This window comes from Pristiophorus japonicus, chromosome 13, assembly GCF_044704955.1.
Source record: "Pristiophorus japonicus isolate sPriJap1 chromosome 13, sPriJap1.hap1, whole genome shotgun sequence".
Lineage (NCBI taxonomy): Eukaryota > Metazoa > Chordata > Chondrichthyes > Pristiophoridae > Pristiophorus > Pristiophorus japonicus.
Window position 1 is genome coordinate 102,210,941 of NC_091989.1, and position 27,326 is coordinate 102,238,266.

Below are 27,326 nucleotides of genomic sequence, written 5' to 3' on the forward strand. Positions count from 1 at the left end.
GCTAGTGCACCCTTGTTCAGATTTGGTCATACTTTGTCACATTTAATTTGCACCGCACACCAAGCAGAGTTGATTTTGCCCAGCCTCATGGCCAGAGTGCACCTGTTTTAGGAGCTCAGAATGCAGGAAATTTGAGAATTTCACCTGTTGCCCCTCTGATCAATTTTCCTGCCTGTCTGCCTGCTCTTCACATGCAATTAGGAATGGCTGAAATAAGCAGACATTTAAGTGACATGTAAATAAGGGTCATTTGATGTCACTCCTACATGTGACCAGCTTTCCTGCATTCCTGCTGGTCATAGATCAGGAGCACCCATAGAAGCAGAATGTCAGCTTTCTGCAGGGAATGTCCCTGCAGTGCAGCTCGGAGGAAGGTGAATGGCAATTGCCCAGAGAGTGCTGGGAATGCTTTTTGCTGATTTTGCCACTAAAGGTTTTTGTTCCTGTTTGAAGACGAGCACCTTAAAACCTGAATCCATCCCGTGGGAGAGGCTTGCAGTTGAAGTCCCTAATGGGGGTACCTTTTGGAATCTTGGGTTCACTGGCGCCAAACATTCCTTGAAGTACATACGATAATTCGGAACACAATGGGCCATTCAGCCTCTCGAGCCTGATCCACCATTCAGTTAGATCATGGCTAATCTGCACCTCGTCTCCATTTTACCGCCTTGCACCATATCCCTTGATACCCTTACATGACAAAAATGTATTCATCTCGGTCTTAAAAGTGGCAATTGATCCAACAGCCAATGCCTTTTGAACGAGAGAGTTCCAGGTTTCTGTTCCCCTTTGTGTAAAAAAGTGCTTCCTGATTTTGCTCCTGAACGGCCTAGCTCTAGTTTTAAGATGATGGGCTAAATCTTGACAGGGGTGGGCTGAGTAGGCAGGGGTAGGTGGGTGGATTTGTGTTGGGATACCCGAAAGTTCGGGTTTCTCCGCATGTTGTGGAGTTTTGACTCCACAGCGTGTGCAGTTTTCGTTTGACAGGTTCTCTGCCCGGAAGTCAGCCTGATTGACAGGCTTGGCTTCCAGTCTGACGGGCAACACTCCAAAGCAGGCTGCAGCCGTGGCCGCAGATATGATGCCTGCTGCTGTTAGTGACCGCCTGTCGTATGGGGTTGTGGCGATCCACATAAGGAGATATTAGGGCAGATGACCAAAAGCTTGGCCAAAGAGGTAGCCTTGACCAAACAGGAATAGGACCCTCATTTACATATATTTATTACGGGTTGGCTAAAACAATATCGCCTCAAAATGCCTTTGGCCACAGTACTGTTGCACATCAGGCAAGAAAGATCCCAAAGCAGTTTGGAGGCCCAGGGCCAATGAACGCAAAACAGGCAGCTGTAAGTAGGGGAGGTGGGGGAAGGAGCATCTGGGCTATGAAATAACTTGGCTTACAAAATAAGGCACTCTGAGGCCTGGACAGGCACAGTGCACCTTGGCTCTGCTGCGCCTGTGCAGTGCCCAGGCAAAATTGGGACGAATATCGAAGCAGATTTCTGCATGCAAAGGCTCCTATTCCCAAAGAAACCTGGAACAGAAGACCCAGTGGCACTAATAATATATGTATATACCTAACATGTACTGTGGAAGGCTTCATCCAGTCACCGTTCGCAGTGTTTTTAATGAGAGTTTTTAGAAGAAAGCCTGTCAGGGTGATCAATAGCCAGTGAATCCAGACTGGCAGCCTCTGCCATGATCCCACCATCTATATATGCAGGTTCTGGCACATCAACCTGTCGACAACCATGGGAAACTGTCTTCATGAGTCATCAGCGAGCCAGGTGCAGAGCTCTGTCATCTGCTGAAAGACACCTGAAACTACAATGTAGTGCAAGGCTGGTACAGCCAGAGACAGAAACGTGCCTTCTCCATCTAGGCATGCTGCAATGCACTGTGCACTTAAGGAGACATCAAACGGGGATTGGTTGCTGGGCTGCTCTGTCATTTGTCTCAGACTCATGCCTAGATCTTATGTTTCCTTTCCTTTCATTTTTGCCTGTCGTTGCTCAATCCCTTTTTCCTTCAGCCTCAGAGTAAGCTACTAATGGTCGGAGATGCCTTTTGAGCCTTTCCAACACCTTTCAGGAGTTTTGTTAGCAGCCTTTTAAATTTATCTTATGTGAAATATTCCACCCCACCCCACCAAATCTGCAGCTGGTACTGGGAATCATTTAGGATGGATTGGCATCAGCACTTCTTAATTAACTTACACCAGGGGACAAAATTGGCCCTGCTATCTTTTAATGCTTAAACTGGATAACAATTTTGAACAAATGCAAATTCCTTCTGAAAATGTTATCATAGATATCCACTCAATATGCCACATCCGCTAATTTAGTTGTTTCACTGGAGAATTCCAGATTTGTGGAGTGTAACACAAAAGCCTGATTATGTTCTAATGTGCCCGGCGAGAACGGGGTGTGTTTGGGTGTAACACCTCGTTTATACTCCACCCGATTTTACTTCAATGGAGCTGACTAGAACGTAAATGCTGCTTTGATCTGTTAACACTGAGTATTTTCTTTCTTAAAGGATCATGGCAGTGACAGTACCTCACCTTCAGCTTTAGCGACTCATTATATTGCATTGATTGCCTGTGGAGCTTTTATCATTTTTGTTGTGGTTACGATTTACTGCAACAAGAGTATCAGGTAGGATAATCTGTTTCACCTGGGGCTGTAGCTCTCCTCTCGAAGTGCACCCCTGCTGAAATTCCGTTCTGCTTTTCATTTCCACGCCATAGATTTTCCTCTTCTGGTGAATGACCAATCATGTAGAGTGTATGCTGATGCAGACTGGTTGGGCTGAATGAGATGTTCCCATGTTTTAACTACTGTGTATTTCAATTCATCCTTTGACTATCTCTAATTTCTTGATCTAATGGGTGGTGTGAAAACTACCAATCAAGAAACAACTAGCAATAAACAGTTGGTGAGGAGGAGGAGCGTAACCAATTAAATACTTCAAAATACTTTTGACTACCATCTTACTTTGCCAACAACCCCAGAATATAATACTAAATATTCCAATATGCTCATTGCAGAATTGTGCAATACCAGCCTGCAATTCTTCATCCATTGAAGTTAGCAGATGGAAAACCACAGACTGGGAGTAAGCAATGTTACGATATGGTCTCCCGGCACATGCCAGGAGCGAATGTATCAGTGTTTTTACACCTAAATCCTGAAATAATTCAAAACGGCAATCTTTAAGCTTATTCCAAAAATGTTCATTCATTACTGAAAATCACTCGATAGATTTGCCTTCAGAGTCGACCATCTCCCAGGAGCTGGGGCTTGAGCTTTGCTCCTCTCCCGGTGTGGAGTCCTCAGCTCCAGGACATATTCACACGAGTCATATACTGCAGACAAGGTCACTCATGACCTGCACCTTTATTCCCCGGACCAAGGAGTGCTGAGCCTGCATGGAACCTCCCTTTAAGTACCTGGCTGACCAGGTGAGCAGTGTCTCCCACAAGTTCACCACCTGTGGTCAAGGTGAGTATTTCACAGTTGTATACAGTGCACAGTGTTGTTACATATTGGTTTCAGTTATGTGAAGGTTACAAACATGACATCATCTCCCCCCGAATGTCTTTGGGTCAAAGATTGAGTCTTTCAGGCGGTCGACGCTCTCTCGTGGAGCGCCGCAGTTGTGGCTCTGGTGGTTGAGCCGTGGCATGCGTCTCTGTGGCCTGAGTTGGTTCCGGGCTGGCCGCAGGGACTGTGCATGCTGTTGAATGTCCTTGTTGCTCGTTCACTGGCAGTGGTGTGGTTGACATCCCATGGTCTATTTCGGGTTCCTCAGTGTCCATGCTGAACCTTTTCTTTACCTGATCCAGATGTTTGCGGCATATCTGCCCATTGTTTAGTCTGACCACTATGATCCTATTCCCCTCTTTACCAATTACGGTGCCCTCAAGCCACTTGGGTCCTAGTGCATGGTTAAGCACAAATACCGGGTCATCCATTTCTATACACCTCCCCCTTGAGTTTCGATCATGGCACTCGGTTTGGGACTGTTGCTTGCCCTCAACAATGTCTGCCAGGGCTGGGTGAATGAGGGATAGCCGTGTTTTGAGCGTGCGTTTCATGAGGAGTTCTGCACTCCCGGGACCTATAGGCCAGCAGGAGGCGGGATAGGCGGTACTGAAGAGAGGGTCCCTGGATACGGAGCATGCCTTGTTTTATGACTTGGACCGCATGTCCTGCCTGGCCATTGGAAGCCGGCTTGAATGGCGCCGTCCGGACGTATTTAATGCCATTGCCTGACATAAACTCCTGGAATTCATGGCTGGTGAAACACGGGCCATTGTCGCTGACCAGAATGTCCGGCAAGCCGTGGGTCACGAAAATCGTGCGCAGACCCTCCACGGTGATGGATGTCGTGCACGAGTTTAATATGATGCACTCGATCCATTTCGAGTATGCATTGACTACAATCAAGAACATTTTTCCCATGAACGGCCCCGCATCGTCCACGTGAATACGTGACCATGGCTTGGTGGGCCAGGGCCACTGGCTGAGTGGGGCCTCCCTGGGGGCATTGCCCAGCTGGGCGCACGTCGTGCACCTGCGAACCCAGTGTTCCAGGTCTGAGCCAATCCCCTGCCACCATACATGTGACCGGGCAATGGCCTTCATCAGCACAATGCCACGGTGCTCGCTGTGAAGTTCCCTGATGAATGCTTCCCTTCTTTTCTGGGGCATGACTACCCGGCTGCCGCATAGTAGGCAGTCGGCTTGGATGGAGAGCTCATCCATCCGTCTCTGAAACGGTCTGACCTCCTCGGGGTACGCCCCGTGTTCGGGTGCCCAATCCCTAGTCAGGACACATTTCTTTATCATGGATAGGAGGGGGTCCCTGTTGGTCCAGAGTTTGATCTGGCGGGCTGTGATGGGAGAGCCTGCGGTGTCAAAAGCCTCAACGGCCATGACCATCTCAGCGCTTTGCTCCGCTGCCCCCTCTGTGGTGGCCAGTGGAAGCCGGCTGAGCACATCAGCACAATTTTCTGTGCCTGGCCGGTGCCGTATGGTGTAGTCATAAACAGCCAGCGTGAGAGCCCATTGCTGTATGTGAGCTGACGCATTGGCATTGACAGCCTTGCTGTCAGACAACAGGGATGTTAACGGCTTGTGGTCCATTTCTAACTCGAACAGTCTGCCGAAAAGATACTGGTGCATCTTTTTCACACCGTAAATGCAAGCGAGTGCTTCCTTTTCGACCATGCCGTACCCACGCTCTGCCTGGGAGAGCGACCTGGAGGCATAAGTCACCGGTTGTAGTCGGCCGTCATCATTTCCCTGCTGCAACACACACCCAACCTCGTATGATGATGCATCACATGTTAAAACTCGTTTTTTACAGGGGTCATACAAAGTCAACAGTTTGTTAGAACAAAGCAGCTTCCGCGTCCCGTTGAAAGCCCATTCCTGACAGTCCCCCCAAAACCAGTCACAAACCTTATGCAGGAGTACATGTAACGGCTCCAACAATGTGCTTAAGTTAGGCAGGAGGTTCCTGAAATAGTTCAAAAGTCCCAGGAACGATCGCAACTCTGGAGTGTTGCCGGGCCGGCGCGCTCGACGGATCGCCTCCGTTTTGGATTCGGTAGGCTGCATCCCATCTGTGGCAACCCTCCTGCCCAAAAACTCGACCTCTGGGGCCTTTTTCCAGCCGCAGGCCTACCCGGTCCAGTCGGCGTAGCACCTCCTCCAGGTTGTAGAGGTGTTCCTCGGTGTCTCGACCCGTTATTAGGATGTCGTCTTGGAATACGATTGTGCCAGAAATGGATTTGAGCAAGCTTTCCGTGTTCCTCTGGAAGATTGCGGCCGCTGAACGAATGCCAAACGGACACCTGTTGTAGATGAATAATCCCTTGTGCGTCGTGATGGTGGTCAGAAGTTTGGACTCTTCAGCCAGTTCCTGAGTCATGTAGGCCGAGGTGAGGTCCAACTTAGTGAACAGCTTGCCACCTGCCAACGTGGCAAAAAGGTCCTCCACTCTCGGGAGCGGGTATTGGTCCTGCAGCGACACTCAGTTGATGGTGGCTTTGTAGTCGCCGCAGATCCTGACCGAGCCATCCGCTTTAAAGACAGAAACGATGGTACTTGCCCAGTCACTGAATTCAACAGGTGAAATTATGCCCTCTCTGAGCAGCCTGTCCAATTCACTCTCAATTTTCTCACGCATCACATACGGCAGGGCTCTGGCTTTGTGGTGCACTGTTCTGGCATCCGGGGTGATGCGTATCACTACTTTGGTGCCCTTGAACGTTCCGACACCGGGTTGAAACAGTGACCCGAATTTTTGTAGGACCTGTGAACATGAACTTCGCTCCACAGATGAAATGGCGTGCACATCTCCCCATTTCCAGTTCATCTTGGCGAGCCAGCTCCTTCCCAAAAGCGCGGGGCCATTTCCCGGAACAATCCAGAGTGGCAGGCAGTTCTGTGATCCATTGTGTGTTTGCACTGCCTAGCACTGGGATGATTTCTTTGGTGTACGTACGTAGCTGCATGTCAATGCATTCCAGTTTGGGCCTGCTAGCTCTGTGTGGCCATAGTCTCTCAAATTGTTGGCCGCTCATAAGGGACTGGCTGGCTCCCGTATCCAGCTCCATGCGCACCGGGATGCCATTTAATAAAACTTTCATCATCATGGGTGGCGTTTTGGTGTATGAGCTGCGGACGTCAGTCACATGAACCAGCTGAACCTCAGCATCCACGGCTTTGCCCCAGGCATCGTCCTGCATTGCAAACCCCTCGTCTGATTCATCTGTTTCATAGATTAGTTTTGTTGCAGCCTTTCTGCACATTCTAGCAAAATGTCCTCTGGCATTACAATTCCTGCAGGTGAACTACTGGAACTTGCAGCTTTTAGCTGTATGTCTACCCCCGCATCTCCAGCATTGGCTCAGATTGTTGTTCACAAAGGGACTGTTACCAGGCATTCCTCTCTGATTGTCCCCTTGGTTGTTTCTAAGCACTCTGGTGGTGGTTGTCAATTGTCCCATCACGGAACGCATTGTTCCTCTTGATAGCGTGAACTGCCGATCCTCCTGCTATTGTCACTGTTGCTGTCCCACCCTAGAGTCTGTTGCTGCCTGGGCGGTGTCGAATTTCCCTTGCCTGCTTGCCTGGGCAGTGTCGAGTTGCCCTTGCCTACCTGCGGGGTTCTGTATCACTTTTACAACATTAACTCCCTGGTTTATCGCCACGTTGAAACCAGGGCTGCATGAGTAAATTATCTCGGTCTCCTCTTCCCTTGCCAAGAAAGTCTGAGCTATCAAAGCTGCCCTTTCCAAAGTCAAGTCCTTGGTCTCAATAAGCTTCCTGAAAATACCAGCATGACGAATGCCCTTCATGAAAAAATCCCTTAACATCTTCCCCCTGCAGGCGTCTGTGAACTTACAGAAGCTGGCCAAACGCCTCAGGTCTGCAACTAAGTCCAAGGTGTTTTGCCCTTCCCGACGCCGGTGTGTGTAGAACCGGTGCCGGGCCATGTGTACGCTGCTCGCTGGTTTCAGGTGTTCGCTGATCAACTGGCTGAGCTCTTCGAAGGACTTGTCGGCCGGCTTGAGAGGTGCAAGCAGATCTTTCATCAGCATGTACGTTTTTGTCCCGCAGCTTGTCAGTAGGTGAGCCCTCTGCTTGTCAGCCGCTTCCACACCCATCCAGTCCTTTGTGACAAAGGTCTGATGGAGTTGCTCCACAAAATCGTCCCAGTCCTCACCCACACAGTAACGTTCCTCTGTGCTACCGGCGGCCATCCTTGTGGTTCAGTGATTCCCGTTTCTCGTCGCCAGATGTAGAGTCCTCAACTCCAGAACATATTCACACGAGGCATAGACTGCAGACAAGGTCACTCATGACCTGCACCTTTATTCCCCGGACCAAGGAGTGCTGAGCCCGCGTGGAACCTCCCTTTAAGTACCTGGCTGACCAAGTAAGGAGTGTCTCCCACAAGTTCACCACCTGTGGTCAAGGTGAATATTTCACAGTTGTATACAGTGTACAGTGTTGTTACATATTGGTTACAGTTATGTGAAGGTTACAAACATGACACCCAGAACATGTTTTTATCAGTTCACCCTTATCTACTAATATTTTGGGGGCCTTCAGGCTTGTGTGACAAATTAAATGTTGCCACTGTTAATGCTTCTTTATTTTGAAATTGTGACAAAAATAGTTGTGGGTTCAAGTTCCACTCCAGACACATGAGCACATAATCTAGGCTGACACCTCAGTGAAGTACTGAGAGAGTGCTGCACTGTCAGAGGTTCTGTCTTTCAGATGAGACGTTAAACCGAGAACCCATCTGCTCCCTCAGGTGGCATAAAAGATCCCATGACACTCTTTTGAAGAAGAGCTGGGGAGTTATCCCTGGTCTCCTGGCAAATATTTATCTGATGTTACTGCTTTGATAGTCAGACTCTGAAATTGCTGGGTTTCCACTCCGTTGCAGGAACTGCAATCAGGTGTGAATTCTGGCTGCCAACTCTACAGGCTGCTGACACCATCTCAAATCCTGGGTTGGAGTCATTCCTTAATTTATTCATTCATGGGATGTGGTTGTCACTGGCAAGGCCAGCATTTATTGCCCATTCCTACTTCTCCTTGCGAAGGTGGTAGTGAGCTGCCTGAAACAACTGAGTGACTTGCTAGGCCATTTCAGAGTCAACCACATTACTGTTTGTCTGGAGTCAGGCTTTTCACAGACCAGGTAAGGGCAGCAGATTTCCTTCCCAAAAGGACATGCGTGAACCAGATGGGTTTTTACGACAATCTGGGAGTTTCTTGGTCAATATAACTGATACTAGCTTTCTATTCCAGATTTTTACAAATTTAATTAACTGAATTTAAATTACCCAGCTGCTGTGGTGCGATTTGAACTCATGTCCCCAGATCATTAGTCTAGGCCTATTGGATTTCTAGTCCAGTAACATAATCACTATGCTACCATACCCGAGGTTCATGTTAATAATAGAAGGAGGTGTCTCGCACCCGTAGAGGTGCTACAGAGGCACCCACCCCTCCCCCACGTGATAAATTGGAATGGCAGCCTGTCCCTTCAGAGGCCCTTAATGGGCTGAAAGGAAATTGAAAATAAAATTCCCTGAAGGGAAACCAGGGCCTGCACTTAGTGGATTGATTATTTTTGTACTTTGGTATTCGGTTGGCCCATTACAGAGGCTACACCTGCCTTTAGCAGGCATGGGATCTGCTGCACCGAAGAGTGAGGTGGTGGCCGGAATTCCCGGGCTAGCCTGTGACCACTCCCTGACATGGCCTCAAACTTCTGTCGCTACATAGGGGATGTGGCTGGAAGACGCAGCCACCTCCCTCCCAATCGGGATTTCAGATCCAACTTAACTGAGGTGGAAACCATTCCAAATTCCTGCCCCTCGCAGGAGATCCACCTAAGTTTTTCCATCCCTGACTCAATAATTTCAGGCCTCAAATGTTTGTCTTTATTGTCAGAACATTGTCGCTTAAAGTCCAACGATATGAATAAGGGTGCCACAGTGTTTGAAACTGTGATTATGAGATTAAGCTAAATAAACCAGTTCACTCTGAAATAAGTCATTGGTTGTTTGTCGTCTTTTATAAGATGTTTGGGTTTTTTTCAACAGAAAACTGTCACAGTGTTCAGTGAAACTGAAGGTTCCAGGTCCAAAACAATGAAAACACAATGATCCCGGATTATGTCTCTGCATTGTCATTACATTCTGGAGGCAGGAGACCTTTCAAATAGCTGAGGAATTTCCAAACCCTCTGCTAATAAAAAGACACAGAATGTTCGCTTGTATCTAGAGGTGATGCTCTATATGTAATAGTGCATCGTGAATACATGTAATAAAACCACAACTCCGTCAGTACTGAAGGAGCATCCTCCAGTTGCTTGCTTTCTAGTGAAGCTCGGCTTCCTTTTTAAATTGATTGTTGCTATTGATGCATTCTGATCTTGCTACAGCTCTTGCTTAACTTTGGGTGTGAGAGAAGAAAGAGGAGAAATTAAACCATTCCGCTATCTTAATATTGCACTGTGTTTCCCTTTTAAGAAGTGAAGGCTGGTTATCGATCTTGAAAGAGGAATGCCCACTTCTTTCTATTCACTGTCTGAATCAAGATGCATGACTGTTGCTCAAGTTGTGAGGCGCCTCAACAGATCTATAAACTTGTCTACATAAATTGGAAAAGCTTCAATATTGTTGTCGTTCTTAATCGAGATGCTGAAGTTTTAGGGAGCTGCAGCAGCAGAATCCTTTGATTCAGTCTGGTGATCAATACAGTAAAGAGAATTCATGCCCATCTCTAATCCTGCCTCACCCACCCCACTACATTTTTGCAGACACAGGGCAGCACCACTCTATTTAGTATGTTAAAGAGCACTATGGAAACCATTCTCCACTGCAGGGTATATATACACCCAATTATCACTGGAATCACAACCATTCTCAGAGCAGGTGAGCCATTACCCTCCCCCACAAAATGTCTTCCTTGTCTCCTTAGTTATTATTTTGGATCATACTGTAGTGTAGTGTAACAAAATTTGCAGATGACACAAAGATTAGTGGGGAAGCGGGTTGTGTAGAGGACACAGAGAGGCTGCAAAGAGATTTAGATAGATTAAGCGAATGGGCTAAGGTTTGGCAGATGGAATACAATGTCAGAAAATGTCAGGTCATCCACCTTGGAAAAAAAAACAGTAAAAGGGAATATTATTTGAATGGGGAGAAATTACAACATGCTGAGGTGCAGAGGGACCTGGGGGTCCTTGTGCATGAAACTCTTTTAGATGAAATCCCAAAAGGTTAGTTTGCAGGTGCAGCAGGTAATCAGGAAGGTGAATGGAATGTTGGCCTTCATTGCAAGAGGGATGGAGTACTAAAGCAGGGAGGTCCTGCTGCAACTGTATAGGGTATTGGTGAGGCCGCACCTGGAGTCCTGCGTGCAGTTTTGGTCACCTTACTTAAGGAAGGATATACTAGCTTTGGAGGGGGTACAGAGACGATTCACTAGGCTGATTCCGGAGATGAGGGGGTTACCTTATGATGATAGATTGAGTAGACTGGGTCTTTACTCATTGGAGTTCAGAAGGATGAGGGGTGATCTTATAGAAACATTTAAAATAATGAAAGGGATAGACAAGATAGAGGCAGAGAGGTTGTTTCCACTAGTCGGGGAGACTAGAACTCGGGGGCACAGCCTCAAAATACGGGGGAGCCAATTTAAAACCGAGTTGAGAAGGAATTTCTTCTCCCGGAGGGTTGTGAATCTGTGGAATTCTCTGCCCAGGGAAGCAGTTGAGGCTAGCTCATTGAATGTATTAAAATCACAGATAGATAAATTTTTAACCAATAAGGGAATTAAGGGGTATGGGGAGCGGGCGGGTAAGTGGATCTGAGTCCACGGCCAGATCAGCCATGATCTTTTTGAATGGCGGAGCAGGCTCGAGGGGCTAGATGGCCTACTCCTGTTCCTAATTCTTATGTTCTTATGTTCTTATACTTGCCCATCTCATACAATAATTGTAAAGTCCTGACCCTGCAGTACAGACTTACACGAGGCATATGCTGAAGTCAAGGTCACTCTGGACCTGCACCTTTATTTCACAGCTCTCGAGTGCCACTCTTGCCTGAGACCTGCCTTTATATACCTGTGTGGAACAGGTATTCAGTGTCTCCTGCAAGTGCACCCCTGGTGGTAAAGTATGCTTGTGGTTACAGGTCATATCTAGTTACAGTCATGTATAGCATGGTAAGATACAGTTATATACAGTAGTGTGAAATACATGACAATAATGCTTATAGAATGATATAAAGTTGCAGAGCAGAAGGAGGCCACTTCAGCCCATCGTGTTCAAGCCGGGTGACAAAGAGCCACACGGCCCTCGGTCAACAACCCTGAAGGTTACATATAAATCTATGAACAATGAACAATGGCAGACAGGTAAAGAGCATCCGACCCAACTAGTCCACCCCACACAACTGCGATACCCCATGTATCGCAACATTTTACACTCCACCCCACCCAGAGCCATGCGATTTCCTGGGAGAGGCAAAAAAACATAAAAACCCAGGTCAATTGGGGGAAAAAATCTGGGAAAATTCCTCTCTGACCCATCCAGGTGATCGAACCTGTCCAGGAAATCACTCTGGCTGTGTTAGATTCCATGATGTACTTACCATCGTGTCTGCGCCAGCCAACAAGAAGTTATCCAGTCTAATCCCACTTACCAGCTCTAGGTCTGTAACCCTGCAGGTTCTGGCACTTCAAGTGCACATCCAACCACCTGTTAAATGTGGTGAGGGTTTCTGCCCTCACCACCCTTCCAGGCAGCGAGTTCTAGACACTCACAACCCTCTGCGTGAAGAAGCTTCTCCTCAAATCCCCTCTAAATCTTCCACCAACCACCTTAAACCTATACCCCCTCGTAATTGACCAAGGGAAATAGGTCCTTGCTATTCAATATATCCATGCCCCTTAAATTTTGATACACCTCAATGAGGTCTCCCCTCAGCCTCCTCTGTACCAAAGAGAACAAACCCAGCCTATCCAATCTGTCCTCATAGCTAAGATTCACTATTCCAGGCAGCATCCTCGTACATCTCCTCTGCATCATCTTGAGATTAAATTATTCTTGGCTGTAATAATAGGTACGTAAGGATTTAATATTGTCTTCAAAAGTCTGTATAGGGTAATGAGTGAGTTAGCAAGGTTGTAGTCAGCAGTAGGGCATATACAAGGTGAGGAAGGAAGTGAGAGAAAGTTGTGGTTGAACATGAATCTTGGGCAGATTGTTGGGTGCTGCACAGGATAGAAATTGATGGAAGTTAGATTATGTTTCTCCACATATGCTGCCTGACCTGCTGAGTGTTTGCAGCATTTCTCTTTTTATTTTAGAGCAGTTGGTGTTGATCTTGGTGCATTAACTTTCCTAGAAGTTCACTGTAGAAATCCACAGATCCCTCAGAGTGCACAAGAGGAATCCATGACTGCAGGATAAGGGTGAATTCAGACACTCTTCTTACTATACATTCTCAATTATTACATTTCTTACAATCTCAAGATTTAAATCTTGTCTTAGCTCTTACACAGTAGTCAACCAATGTGGCATATTTCACCAGCAATCTGAAACTTAGTTTTGCTGGTTTGAAGTAATTTAAAGGTTTTATTTTAAAAAATGTTTTATTATTATACACCATAATTGTGTTAAATATTACTGAAGTGTTTTTCTACTTGACACAAGTACTTTTCTACAGAAAATGTACTCAAAGCAAAATGGTGCAGTTTATAAAATTATAAAGCTTGTTTAGAGTTTGTGGCTGATATGCTTTATTTTGATATTTTAGTTATTATACAATGGATATGTTATTGGGGTTGAGAGTGAGATTTTGCTTTATATTTAGACAGTTTGAAGTTGTTGCGTCACCTGATGTACCACAAATATGTAAAACAAACATCACTGATCATTATTGTACTTGGTGAGAATTTATTTCCTTCAACAATGTACAGGACAATAATAAAAGAAAATTGCTCCTGTAACAGTGTTATATCTGTCTGATTCTTTAAGCGCTCTTGGGAAACAATCATACAACAATGTCAAAACTGGATGCCATCACAGCATATTTACTCAATTTAATTGAAAACCCCTCTCTCTTTGCCACTTGGGACACAATTACTCAATAAGGAACTCTGGAGAAACTTCTTTACCCAGAGAGAGGATAGAATGTGGAACTCGCTAACACATGAAGTAATTAAGGCGAATAACAAGGAAGCTGGATAAATACATGAGGGTGAAAGGAATACAAGGTTATGCTGAGAAGGTTGATGAAGTAGGGTGGGAGGAGGTTTGTGTGGAGCATAAACACTGACATAGACCTGTTGGGCCGAATGGCCTGTTTCTGTGCTGTAAATTCTGTGTAATTTATGTAATATTTTAAAACTTCTTTCTCACAGTAGTACCAAATAATCATTTATGCAGAGAATTAATTAATTTTTTCTAAATTGCCTAATAGCAAAAAGGGGGCCCAGGAGGAGGAGGAGGAGGAGGTTCCCCATCGTCCCAGAGCTATGAGACCTCGACCCATCGCCTCCCTGGAAGGGTGCGTCCTCACATTTATGGAGGTCCCTTACACCTCCCCTGCAATCTCCCTCCATGCATTATGTACTGGCCGTCTGCCAGGTGTCCTCGCGTCAGGATACAGTATTTTTCTTCTGTCCTCCACACCGTCCATCAGTGTCTTCAGCTCCATAACTGTGAACCCGTTGGCTCTACTTGCACCTCTTAAACTAGCCATCCTTCCAACCTCCTTCCAAACTCCTTCCAAATTCAGTACCGCTGGAAAGCTTGTCTTCACTCCACCTTTTGTGGCCATTAGTGCCGACATTTTTCGTGGCTGGGCTACTCCATATTCAGCTCCAAAAGTGAACAAATAGGTTCCAGTGCTAATGAACCCTTCCAAAGTGGATTTTTCAGCGGTGTGGCTGTCTTAATTTGAACGTTATCACCATTGAGAAATTCAGCATGTAGGTAAGGGTTTCTAATGAGCCAGCTTCTCCCTGGCCTTTTTAAAGGACTGGATTTGCAGCAAGGCCCTGAGGGGGGAAGGAGGTTGGAAGGATGGCTGGTGTAAGAGGTGCAAGGAGAGCCAACAGGTTCACTGATATGGAGCTGGAGACACTGATGGACGGTGTGGAGGACAGAAGAAAAATACTGTTTCCTGACGTGAGGACACCTGGCAGACCACCAGCTCATTTTGCGCGGAGTGAGATTGCAGGGGTGGTGTCAGGAACCTCCATATATGTGAGGACGCACCCTCCCACAAGAGTGTTGGCCAGTCTGCACCCAGCCCTTCCAAGGTAGCGATGGGTCAAGGCCTCATAGCTCTGGGGCGATGGGGATCCTCCTCCTCCTCCTCCTACGCCTCCTCTTCCTGCGCCTCCTCCTCCTCCTCCTCTTCAGGTGGTGCTGCTGGCTCGACCTCCAGCAGCTGCCCCTCATGATGGCCAGGTTTTGCAGCATGCAGCAGACCATGACGATGATGAAGACCCAGTGAGGAGAGTACTGCAAGTTGCCACCAGAGCGGGCCAGGCACCAGAACCTCTGCTTAAAGATGTCTACGCACTGCTCGACGATGCACCTGGTGGCACAATGAGCGTCATTGTATGCATGCTGTGGTGCTGTCCTGGGGCTCCGCAGTGGAGTGAGCAGCCAAGTGGACAGGGGATATCCCTTGTCTGCAAGCAGCCAACCGCAATCCTGATTCGGGCCGGTGAAGATGGCGGGCACACTGGTCTGGCGCAGAATGAATAAATGATGGTTGCTGCCTCCCTTGCCCACTGCCTGTCTGCATGGTGCTGATGGCGACGCCTTCTCCTGCATGCCACCCTGCTTCTGAGCAGGTGTACCAGGTGTTGCCCTCCCAACACTCCTCCCATCCTCCCATCCTCAGGGTGAACCCTGCCAAGCAGATCTCTGCAACCACAGGCCTCCACTAAAGAGTCAGATCTGAAAGTTGTACAAAAGTATGTGCAAACCTCTGAGTAGCACTCAGCAGGTTGAATGGAGCCAAATTAATAAAACTATTAAAAGATAATTACAGTGGATGCTGTAATCTTAAATAAAATTCTAGAATTAATAAAACTATTTTCCTACCAAAGTTCCCCAATCGCAGCAACACTCCAGCGGTGTCCCGTTCGAGCACCGACTCGAATACCTCGAGGGGAGATGTTTTACCTTTTTGCAGCTGGAAATCCCTGTCCTGATCGTTTTCCAGCGGCCCGCACGCTGCAGAGCTCACCGCTGGAATGTCTCCTCTACAGTAGCTTCACCGCGCCGTTTCTGCCGGAAGTGTACACTGCTCAAACCCCCCCGAGCTGGATATGGCTCAGGGAGGGAAAATCATCCGATCGTGGTGACCGATCGATTTTTTCGGTCGACCGCCCAAACTCCACGGTAGCCGTCCCTTCTGGGACGGTGAATTTCGGGCCCAGGGAATATAAACCCTGTCTGAATGGACCATGAGATCATTCCATTCCCCTGGCTACCAACAGTGGTTTGCTTTTTAAATAAAACATTTAAAAAATAAAATTCTATTTCTTAAAAAAGACTTATTTAAAAACAAAATAACTTTTTAAATTCCCTCTGCTGCCTTTTGAGAAACATTGGGCACCATGTTGGCTCCCTTATTCCAACTAACTGCGGTTTTGCCCATGCTCTTCCAGTCCCCTTCCTTTAAACTGTGGTTTCCTTAACATCGTTCATCTGTCCTGGTTTCACTTTGTTATTATCAATCCACAATCCCACATCCCTCCCGCCCCTGCCCCATGGGAACCTTCTTCCACTTTGCTCTTTAATTCTGACCTCACCTCCCAGATTTGCTGGTGCACTTTCTTTATGAACTGTTGCTATTCTCTCCAATTATTTCTCTCTATCAGATTACACCTTATCGCTATTTCTCTCTCCATCAGTATTCTCTTCACCCCACTTTATGCCATTTAAATGTTGTCTGCTCACAAGGTTCCATTCCTTTCTTCACCCAGTCAGTGAAGCAGCACGTCATGTGGCAGCAAAAGAATTACAAGCATAAAGGACAACTCCCAAAAGGTTTGAAATATCGGCTATTCATCCACAAATGTGCACAAGTGGACAAAGGGTTCAAGTGCTAATGTCCACATGAATGTGGGCCTTAGCCCTGTTAATCCTTACACTGAAGCTTTGTTGTAGCCCGTTCTCTGAAACAGTTCAAGGTCAGCCAGAAGCTGGAAGCTTGAATCCAATGTGTCAGGTGTCATGTCAGAGGAAGGAACACTACTCCCCGCATACAACACTCGCAGAAATGTCACCTGCTGTGCCTGATATCAGGCCACACACAGCTGAAGGGCCTCCTATGCACCCAGTTCTTTAGCCACTTTTCTGGAGGCACTGGCACTTTACCCTCAATGGAAGACTTTCATATTGGAACCAGGAGAGTGCGCTGATAGCTGAGTAAACAGAGCACCTTCTGAAACTTTGGTGACCCAACAGAGAATTTCAGACTGGACATTACCATTCTTCTGAATAACCCTTGTGGCAGTAGCCCACAAACAAAATGATAATTGAAATGGCACAAAGATTTGATTGGCAGAGAGATCTCCGTGGTTACTCTGGTGGTTGGATAAAACAACATAGGAATTGTTACGTACAGAGAACTAGCATTTCTCTTTTTCAGAGATAAATCTCACCTTTGAATCGCATTCCCAATGTCTTTTCTCAACAGGAACACATCTAATTCCCTCTTAAACCCATTGATACGACCCAGTTCAAGGGCCTTCTGTTATGTTCAAAATAAATCCACAGGACTGTATTGCAAGCTCAAACTGTTGTGACCTTGGTCTCTTTATTCAGACTCCAGAGTGGGGAAGCAGCATGGTGAATCACCTTTTATATCTGCTTGTCCCAGGTACACAGGTGACCATTAGGATTCCCACAGGTGTGCCCCCTAGTGGCAAGTCTTACATTTTGTAAGATTTACATACATGCAAAGTCTTATGTGCAAGTTATTTGTAAGTTGAGGCGATCTGGCACACGCGTTCCCTGGGTTGAAATTCTGATCTTGTGGGTTTATCCTCGTAGTTGAGAGCGAAGTTGATCATGTTAGTGGGTCGCTGGGGACCAGGTCCTTTCACAGTGGTTCCTGGTTACCTGTAGTTCACAGTTTAGTCTTGTCCAAATGCTTTACACGCTAGCCCAGTACACGGTTTTACAATCAAGCACTCCATTTTCATCACATACACTCCATTCCCTCTCTTGGCTAATGTGGTGCTAGCGGCCCAACTGGGGCCCTGAACATGGTCTACATCACTTATTCTGATGTTGCGTGCGGGGGCTGTACGATCCTGGAGCATTCTCTGATGATGGCCTACAGAAGGTCGGTTCTGAGTGATCCTGTCTGGTGACTGCGTACCACCCAGGATAGCCGGGTCTGTAGGGAGTCTACTGTGACAGGCGTGGTGCTTGGTTTAGTGATTTGGGCTGCCTGCTCCAAGCTATTGTCACTGACCCTGAGGTCTAGCAAGCCCAGGATGGCTGCAATGGCCTTGAGACTTTCGGTAGTGGTGGGATCCTGGGCCGTAATATGGGGACTGTTATGGTTGACCCCTCGCTTTCTAGCACTTCCACGACCGCGGGTGGGTCTGCAGATTGTGCTATTTCCACCTCGGTGGTGGGCAACGGTAGCCAACTAAGGGCATTGGCATCGTTCTCAGTGCCTGGCCCGTGGCGGATCATGTTACAGTGCAAAGGCAGTGTTAGACATTCTCGAAACAACGCATCGATAGTGGTGCCTTTGTTCTCCCAAACTTGTGGGATGGGCAGCTTGTCTGACTCGAGCACATATTGGGACACTCTTTGGTACGTCTATTTAGTCCTGTGATTACAGGCTGCTGTCTTGGCTAACCTATTGGATACATGTTCAATCATTTGGGGCTCGCCCGCTACTTTTGCTTGCTACACAACACTCCCGACCCCATGCGGTCACATATCACTTGCTACGAATAATTTGTTAGACACATATACAACTGGTTGGGATTCACCCGCTACTTCGGCTTGCTGTACAACACACCCGACCCCATGTGACAACACATCACTTGTTACAAGTACTTTGTCAGATGCATGTACGACCGGTTGGTGTTCGCCCGCTACTTTGTCTTGTTGCAAGGTCCCCCCGACCCCATATAACAGTACATCATTGGCCGCGAAAGACCGCTCACATGGGTTACATAGTGCAACAACTTATTGAAACGTGGTGGGTTCCTGGCCTTCTCAGCTGCCGCCCCTTTAGCTTTGCCCCAAACCCAGTCATCTTCCTTGCTGGCCGACACATTGATCCGTTCCGTTGCGGCAACCTCCCGTGGTCTGGACGCTCTCTCGTCCCGTGGTCTGGACGCGCTCTTGTCCCGTGGTCTGGACGCTCTCTCATCCCATGGTCTGGACGCTCTCTCCTCCCATCATCTGGACGCTCTCCTGTCCCATGATCTGGACGCACCTTTGTCCCGTGGTCTGGATGCTCTTCCGTTCCATGGTCTGGACGCACTCTCATCCGTGTCCATGATGCCAACTGCCGTGATCTTCCTCCCCAGGGATTTTGTCTCTGGCATCGGGAAGATGCATTTGGATCGTTTCAGCCGGAGTCGCACTCTGCATGGTCGACCTGGAGCCTCTTCCATCGTCGCAAAGGGGTCGTCAGCTTTGGGTGGTGGGCACCGCGCCTGTACCGGTGCTCAGTTGATCTTCACCTCCTCGTGGTCGTGATGAACGGCCTGTGCCTTGGGGATCTGCAAATGGATCTGCACTTCAATGCCTGGTTCAGCTGAAGGCGGAGGTTTGCTCAGCCTTTGAGAAGGGGAGACGTCGTTCGCCGGAGAAGGTACCAGAGGTCTTCCCAGTTCCATCGAATCTTCCCCATCCATCTCCTACCAAGGAGTGTTGGCCCATTCCCTGAAACAATCCACAGTGGTAAATCGTGCACTGCTCCCTCATGGGATACTCTTATGTCTGCACTCCCAATAACTGGTATCAGTTCCTTGGTGTTGGTGCGCAGCTTTGCCTGAATCGGGATCAGCTTGGGTCGCTGTGCTTCGTCGCCCCACAGCCTCTTGACTGCCTTCCAGCTCATAACTGATTGACTCGCCCCCATGTCTAGTTCCATGAAGGCTGGAGTGCCATTAAGTTCAACTTTTAACATTATCGGAGGGCTTTTGGTGGTAAAGGTGTGTATCCCATATACTTCCTCTTCATCCTCAGGTTCAGTTGCCTCTCCTGCTTGTTCATCGTGATCCTCGCTGGATCGGTCGTCCTCTCCTGACTCTGCCACGTGCTGAGTCAGAGATCATTTGCACATTCGCTGGAGGTGCCCCATTGTTCCACAGCCCTTGCACACATAGGACTTAAATCAACATTGATGAGCTCTATGGCTGCCCCTGCAGTGCCAACATGGTGCTAATGGATACGCATTCATGCCCCAAGGCGGACTCTGAGTCACTCTAGGCCTAGGTCTGGCCTCTGCAGTTGTGTGCACCTTGCCCTGTGGCGTTCTGCCTGCTGAAAACATTATTTTATGCACAGTACTTGCCGGTGAGCTTCGATTCTGTGAAGATATCTGCATTATGTTATCGCTCGGGGATATGGAGGTTTGGGCTATTGTGATGGCCTTGCTTAGATCCAGAGATTCGGCAGACAGCAGTTTGCGAAGAATGGCCTCGTGGCCAATTCCAAGCACGAAAAGGTCCCGCAACATTCCCCTGAAGGAACCTACAAATTTGCACTGCGCCGCAAGGCGTCTTAGGTCGGCGACAAAACTCGCCATGTTTTGGCCCTTGGAGCGATGGTGTGTGTAAAAGCGATATCTGGCCATCAAGATGCTCTCCTTTGGCTTGAGGTGTTCCCTAACCAGCGTACACAGCTCTGTGTAAGACTTGTCCATTGGTTTGACGGGTGCCAGCAAATTTTTGAGGATGCCATATATCGAAGACTCACATATGGTGAGGAGAATGGCCCTGCGCTTGGTCGCCATCTCAGCCGTGTGCAATTGGTTGGCCACAAATTACTGGTTGAAGCGCTCAACGAAGGCTTCACAATCATCACCCTCAACAAATCTCTCAAGAATACCAATGGCAGCCGTTACTCGTCGCCAATTTGTCATGTTCATAATAAATCCATTGGGACCATAGCGCAAGCTCAAACTGTTGTGACCTTGGTCTCTTTATTCAGACTCCAGAGTGGGGAAGTGGTGAATCACGTTTTATACCTGCCTGTCTCAGGGTACACAGGTGAGCCTTAGGTCTCCCACAGGTGTTCCCCTCGTGGCAAGTAATACATTTTGGTAAAGTTTACATACGTACATAACACCTTCCATAGTGACGTATCCCACAGCTTTATTACTCATTGAGTGGAAAAGGTCCTACCCAATTTCTCACTCCCAACTTACAATCTTTTAACTTGATTTTGAACCCGTCAGCATAGTGGAAATTTGCTTTGACAATATTATTACAGAATGACTATTTGCGCTAGGTTTTTGAACCTCCTTTGCGCCTGCGTGCTCTGAACTCTGCCCCTGATGCCTACACATGCGTACCGCCACCTCTCGCCCATGCACAGACTCCTCTAACCTGGAACTGGAAGTGGAGCCTGCAACGACCATGTTGTTCTGAATGCATTGACCGAGCTGGGAGCTGTGTTGCTGATCTTCTGACCCTTCTGACCGCTTTGACCGAGATTCCTGTGCTGTTCCGACTGCGTTGTTCTGACTGCGTTGAAGCTGGGAGCTGTGCTGCTGATCTGATCTTGGCCTCAACTCCACTTTCCTGCCCGCTCCCCATAACCCTTGTCTCCCTATATTTAAAATATCTGTCTATCTTCAACTTAAATATATTCAATGACCCGGCCTCCACAGTTCTCTGGGGTGGAAAATTCCAAAGATTCACGACCCTCTGAGAGAAGAAATTCCTCCTCATCTCCATTTTAAATGGGCAACCCCTTATTCTGAAACTATGCCCTCTAGTTCTAAATTCCCGCATGAGGGGAAATATCCTCTCTGCATCTACTTTAAAAAGCCCCCTCAGAATCTTCTATGTTTCAATAAGATTACCTCTTAATCTTCCAAACTCTAATGGGTATAGGCCCAACCAACTCAACCATTCTTCATAAGAAAACCGTTCATCTCAGGCATCAACCTAGTGAACCTTCTCTGAATTGCCTCCAATGCAAGTATATCCCACCTTAAATAAGGAGACCAAAACTGCATGCAGTACTCCAGGTGTGGTCTCAACAAAGCCTTATAGAGTTGCAGCAAGACTTCCCTACTTTTATACTCCATCCCCCTTGCAATGAAGGCCAACATTCTATTTGCCTTGCAATGAAGGCCAACATTCTATTTGCCTTCCTAATTACTTGCTGTACCTGCATGCTAACTTTATGTGTTTCATGTACAAGGAACCCCAGATCCCTCTGTAGTGCAGCATTTTCGACTCTCTCTCCATTTCAATAATAATTTGCTTTTTTATTCTTCATACCAAAGTGGATAACCTTACATTTTCCCACATTATACTACATCTGCCAAATTTTTGCCCACACATTTAACCTATCTATAGTCCTTTCTAGATTCTTTATGGCCTCTTCACAACTTGCTTTCCCACCCATCTTTGAATCATCAGAAAATTTGGCGACAGTACATTCACTCCCTTCATCCAAGTCATTAATATAGATTGTAATTAGTTGAGGCCCCAGTACTGATCACTGTGGCACCCCACTAGTTACACATTGCCAAGTGAAAATGACCCATTTATCCCGACTTTCTGATTTCTATGAGTTCGCCAATCCTCTAAACAAGCTAATATATTACCCCCAGTCCAGTGTATCTTGTGCAGTAACCTTTTATGTGGCACCTTCTGGAATTCCAAATACACTACATCTACTGGTTCCCCTTTATCCACCCTGCTCATTACATCCTCAAAGAACTCTAGTAAATTTGTAAAATACAATTTCCCTTTCATGAAACCATATTGACACTGCTTGATTGTATTGGCCTGGAAATTCTGGGCTCCCGGGTCCGTACAGAGTTTCTACGGATGGGGGAAGGCATCGGAAAAGCCGCATTTCAGCGCACAATGCGCGTGCGCTGAAAACCGGCTTTTCTGATCTGTCAAGCTGGAGCTGGAGCTTGACAGATCCTCTGAATGCGCTAGAGAACTATGAGCACTCACGCAAGATTCGGCATTTTAGAGAGGTTCTGTCCAGAATCGAGGCACGAAAGTTCTGCGACAGATGAAAGCAGGCATACGGCCTGCATTCTGTGTGCAGAGCTACAGGAGGAAGAAGCAAAACGAGGTAATTAGGGGACATTTACAACGGGAAGTTTTTATTTTACTTTTTAAAGCCTGATTTTCAGTCAGTCAGTCATATCAGTCATAGGCCGTCCCTCAGAATTGAGGAAGACTTGCTTCCACCTTGTTATGAGTTCTTAGGGGCTGTACAGTCCAATACGAGAACCACAGTCTCTGTCACAGGTGGGACAGACAGCAGTTGAAGGAAGGTGTGGGTGGGGAGTCTGGTTTGTCACATGCTCCTTCCGTTGCCTGCACTTGATTTTTGCATGCTCTCAGCGACGAGACTCGAGGAGCTCAGCACCCTCCCAAATAACTTCCTCCACTTAGGGCGGTCTTTGGCCAGGGTCTCCCAGGTGTCAGTGGGGATGTCGCACTTTATCAGGGAGGCTCTGAGGGTGTCCTTGTAACGTTTTTGCTGGTCACCTTTGGCTTGTTTGCAGTGGATGAGTTCCGAGTAGAGCGCTTGCTTTGGGAGTCTTGTGTCTGGCATGCGAAATATTTGGCCTGCCCAGCGGAGCTGATCAAGTGTGGTCAGTGCTTCAATGCTGGGGATGTTAGCCTGGACGAGGATGCTAACATTGGTGAGTCTGTCCTTCCAGGAGATTTGTAGGATCTTGCGGAAACATCGTGGTGGTATTTTTCCAGCGACTTGAGGTGTCTACTGAACATGGTCCACATCTCTGAGCCATACAGGAGATCGGATATTACTACGGCCCTGTAGACCATGAACTTGGTGACAGTTTTGAGGGCCTGGTCTTCAAACATTCTTTTCCTCCGGCGGCCAAAGGCTGCAGTGGCGCACTGAAGGCAGTGTTGGGTCTCGTCGTCAATGCCTGCTCTTGTTGACAGGAGGCTCCCGAGATAAGGGAAGTGGTCCATGTTGTCCAGGGCTACACCATGGATCTTGCTGACTGGGGGGCAGTGCTGTGTGGCGAGGAGAGGCTGGTGGAGGACCTTTGTCTTACTGATGTTTGAGCATAAGGCTCATGCTTTGGTACGCCTCGGTAAATACGTAGATTATGTCCTGGAGTTCAGCCTCTGTGTATGTACAGTCACAGGCGACGTTTGCGTACTGTAACATAGAAACATAGAAACATAGAAAATAGGTGCAGGAGCAGACCATTCAGCCCTTCTAGCCTGCACCGCCATTCAATGAGTTCATGGCTGAACATGAAACTTCAGTACCCACTTCCTGCTTTCTCGCCATACCTCTTGATCCCCCGAGTAGTAAGGACTTCATCTAACTCCCTTTTTAATATATTTAGTGAATTGGCCTCAACTACTTTCTGTGGTAGAGAATGCCACAGGTTCACCACTCTCTGGGTGAAGAAGTTTCTCCTCATCTCGGTCCTAAATGGCTTACCCCTTATACTTAGACTGTGACCCCTGGTTCTGGACTTCCCCAACATTGGGAACATTCTTCCTGCATCTAACCTGTCTAAACCCATCAGAATTTTAAACGTTTCTATGAGGTCCCCTCTCATTCTTCTGAACTCCAGTGAATACAAGCCCAGTTGATCCAGTCTTTCTTGATAGGTCAGTCCCACTCATCCCGGGAATCAGTCTGGTGAATCTTCGCTGCACTCCCTCAATAGCAAGAATGTCCTTCCTCAAGTTAGGAGACCAAAACTGTACACAATACTCCAGGTGTGGCCTCACCAAGGCCCTGTACAACTGTAGCAACACCTCCCAGCCCCTGTACTCAAATCCCCTTGCTATGAAGGCCAACATGCCATTTGCTTTCTTAACCGCCTGCTGTACCTGCATGCCAACCTTCCATGACTGATGTACCATGACACCCAGGTCTCGTTGCACCTTCCCTTTTCCTAATCTGTCACCATTCAGATAATAGTCTGTCTCTCTGTTTTTACCACCAAAGTGGATAACCTCACATTTATCCACATTATACTTCATCTGCCATTCATTTGCCCACTTACCGAACCTATCCAAGTCACTCTGCAGCCTCATAGCATCCTCCTCGCAGCTCACACTGCCACCCAACTTAGTGTCATCCGCAAATTTGGAGACACTACATTTAATCTCCTCGTCTAAATCCCCTCGTCTAAATTGTCTAAATCTAGCTCCATGACAGCTTGATTTAAGCCTTTTAGCAAAAGGCATATCCAATTTCCATGTTTAAAAAAAAAATTCCTCTCACACAACTGTAAAATTAAATGCAGGTTCTTTAATTAGATTGAGGAAATGCATGAACAGCTAGAGAGTTTAAGAAAACTAATTCAGCTGTTGGTAACTTTGAGAGAAGTAAAATATGGGTTAAATATGGGTTAAAACTTTGCCCTGGCCTGAAAATGGAAATGGAAATTTATTGGAAGAATTATTTGTTTGACAGCGATGAACTAACATGAGAAAGTTTTCTGTTAAAAGTAAGGGCTTATTAATAAGTGCAATAACTGCAAAAATTTCAAGCAGGTTTGATTTTTGCCCAATGTGAATTTGTACTGACTGACTTTAAAAATGAGTTCTACAAGTATCTCCTTCTTTCTACCTATGTGTACAGCATCTATCTGTGAGGGAGAAACATGCCTGCTTATGATATTACCATACATATCTGTGACATTCTGGAGCAGAGAAACATACGTCGCAGGGAACAACTAAGAAGATTGGTGAACCATGAACACCGCCTCATCAGAAGGAATAATTACCCACCAGAGACAGTTTACAGGGAGAGGCTATCTTTTGAAATGCTGTCGGAGAAGTTATGTGTGAGGAGGCTGCACTTCAGCAAAGAGACAATTGGACGACTATGTGACATGTTGAGAGACGACCTTCAAACACGCCCCACGACCCGCACTGCTTTGGCTGTGTCCATGAAGGTAACCACCGCACTGACCTTCTATACAGCAGGGTCATTTCAGACAGACACCGGTGACATTTCAAACATAAGCCAGTTTGCTGCGAGGTCCTGCATTCATCAGGTAACGGATGCCATATTACGTAGGGGCGATGAGTTCATACGTTTTGACTTGTCTGCAAAGGGAGAGTGCCCTTGCTTTTTGTGGAATTGCTGGCTTCCCAAAATTGATTGCGGCCATCGATGGAACCCATGTTGCATTGAAGGCACCGATTGGTAATGCTGTGAGATTCATCAACAGGAAGGGGTATCATTCATTAAATATAATGATCGTCTGTGATGTGCAACTCAGGATCCTAAGCATGAATGCAGGTCACTGTGGAAGTAGCCCTCCTCTATCCTCCAACACTCCAACTTATATGACTGTCTCAACGAATTGCCTCCAGGATCCACATGGATATTGGGCGACAAGGGCTACCCGCTAAAAACGTGGTTGATGACACCATACCGCAGGACCAATAATGAGGCCCAGGAGAGATACAACCAAGCACATGTGGGGACACATCAAGATGTCGAGAGGACAATCAGGTTTTTTAAATCACGCTTCCGGTGCCTGGACAGATCAGAGGGGACATTGCAGTACAGTCCTGCAAAAGTGGCAAGGTTTGTGGTAGCCTGCTGCGCTTTGCACCACTAACTCTTAACCTTTTAGATGACCTCCCTTCTGAAATGGAAGATCTTGAAAATGTCCCTGTGGGGAGGCGTGAAGGGGAGGAACAAGCTGCAGAAAGCAGAGCTGTCAGGGAACAGCTAGTCGCCAACATGTTTAAGAGGTGATGACTGTCGCCTCCTCTCTCTCCCTGCCCAAGCCCAGCACGGCACAGAAAGGATGAAACAAAATTTAAAGTGAAAAGTTAAAATGTTATTGCTTCAAAGCTTTTCATCTTTGTTCGATAAAATTTTGCTACTTTACAAACATTTTCAAAAGTCTTTGATAAAAACATGTAAACAGTTTAAAGTGATTTCTTTAGTTTCCTACTGTAATAAAGATTCAACAATGTAAACTACTTTTCGAACAGTTATAACATTTGGTTGGTTGTTAATAAAAATGTTGAATCAAAATTTCAAGTGACGACAGACTATAAGTATTAAATAAAATAGTGAAATACAAAATAACACAACACCTTAGCACAGACAACCTCCTGTCTCTGTTGGAGACACACAAATGTTGACTTTTTACAACTTAGAAGCAGTTCAAGGTTAAATGTAAACAAGCCGTTTCATTGAACCAAAGTCATAAAACTTCACAATGAGCTCAGATAACCAAATGATTAAGTCAGTTAACGATGGACTTTGAAATAGGTTAAAAACATTTGTAATTTCTTATATAGAAACCTTAGCAGATCGCATCAAATCATTTAATTTCTTGCGGCATCATTATCATCATAGGCAGTCCCTCGGAATCGAGGAAGACTTGCTTCCATTTCTAAAGTGAGTTCTTTGGTGGCAGAACAGTCCAATATGAGAGCCACAGACCCTGCCACAGGTGGGACAGACATTCGTCGTGGTCAGGGGATTGTCACTGATTTACCACATGCTCCTGACCTCTTCACGCTCGCGGCATTGAGATTCAAAGA

At 46.9% G+C, this 27,326-nt stretch overlaps 1 pseudogene; it reads left to right on the plus strand.

Annotated features, from left to right (window-relative positions):
- The window catches only part of LOC139278716 (putative nuclease HARBI1), a 52,934-nt pseudogene extending 26,360 nt beyond the window's left edge, over positions 1-26,574 (plus strand).
- The last annotated feature ends 752 nt before the right edge of the window (positions 26,575-27,326 follow it).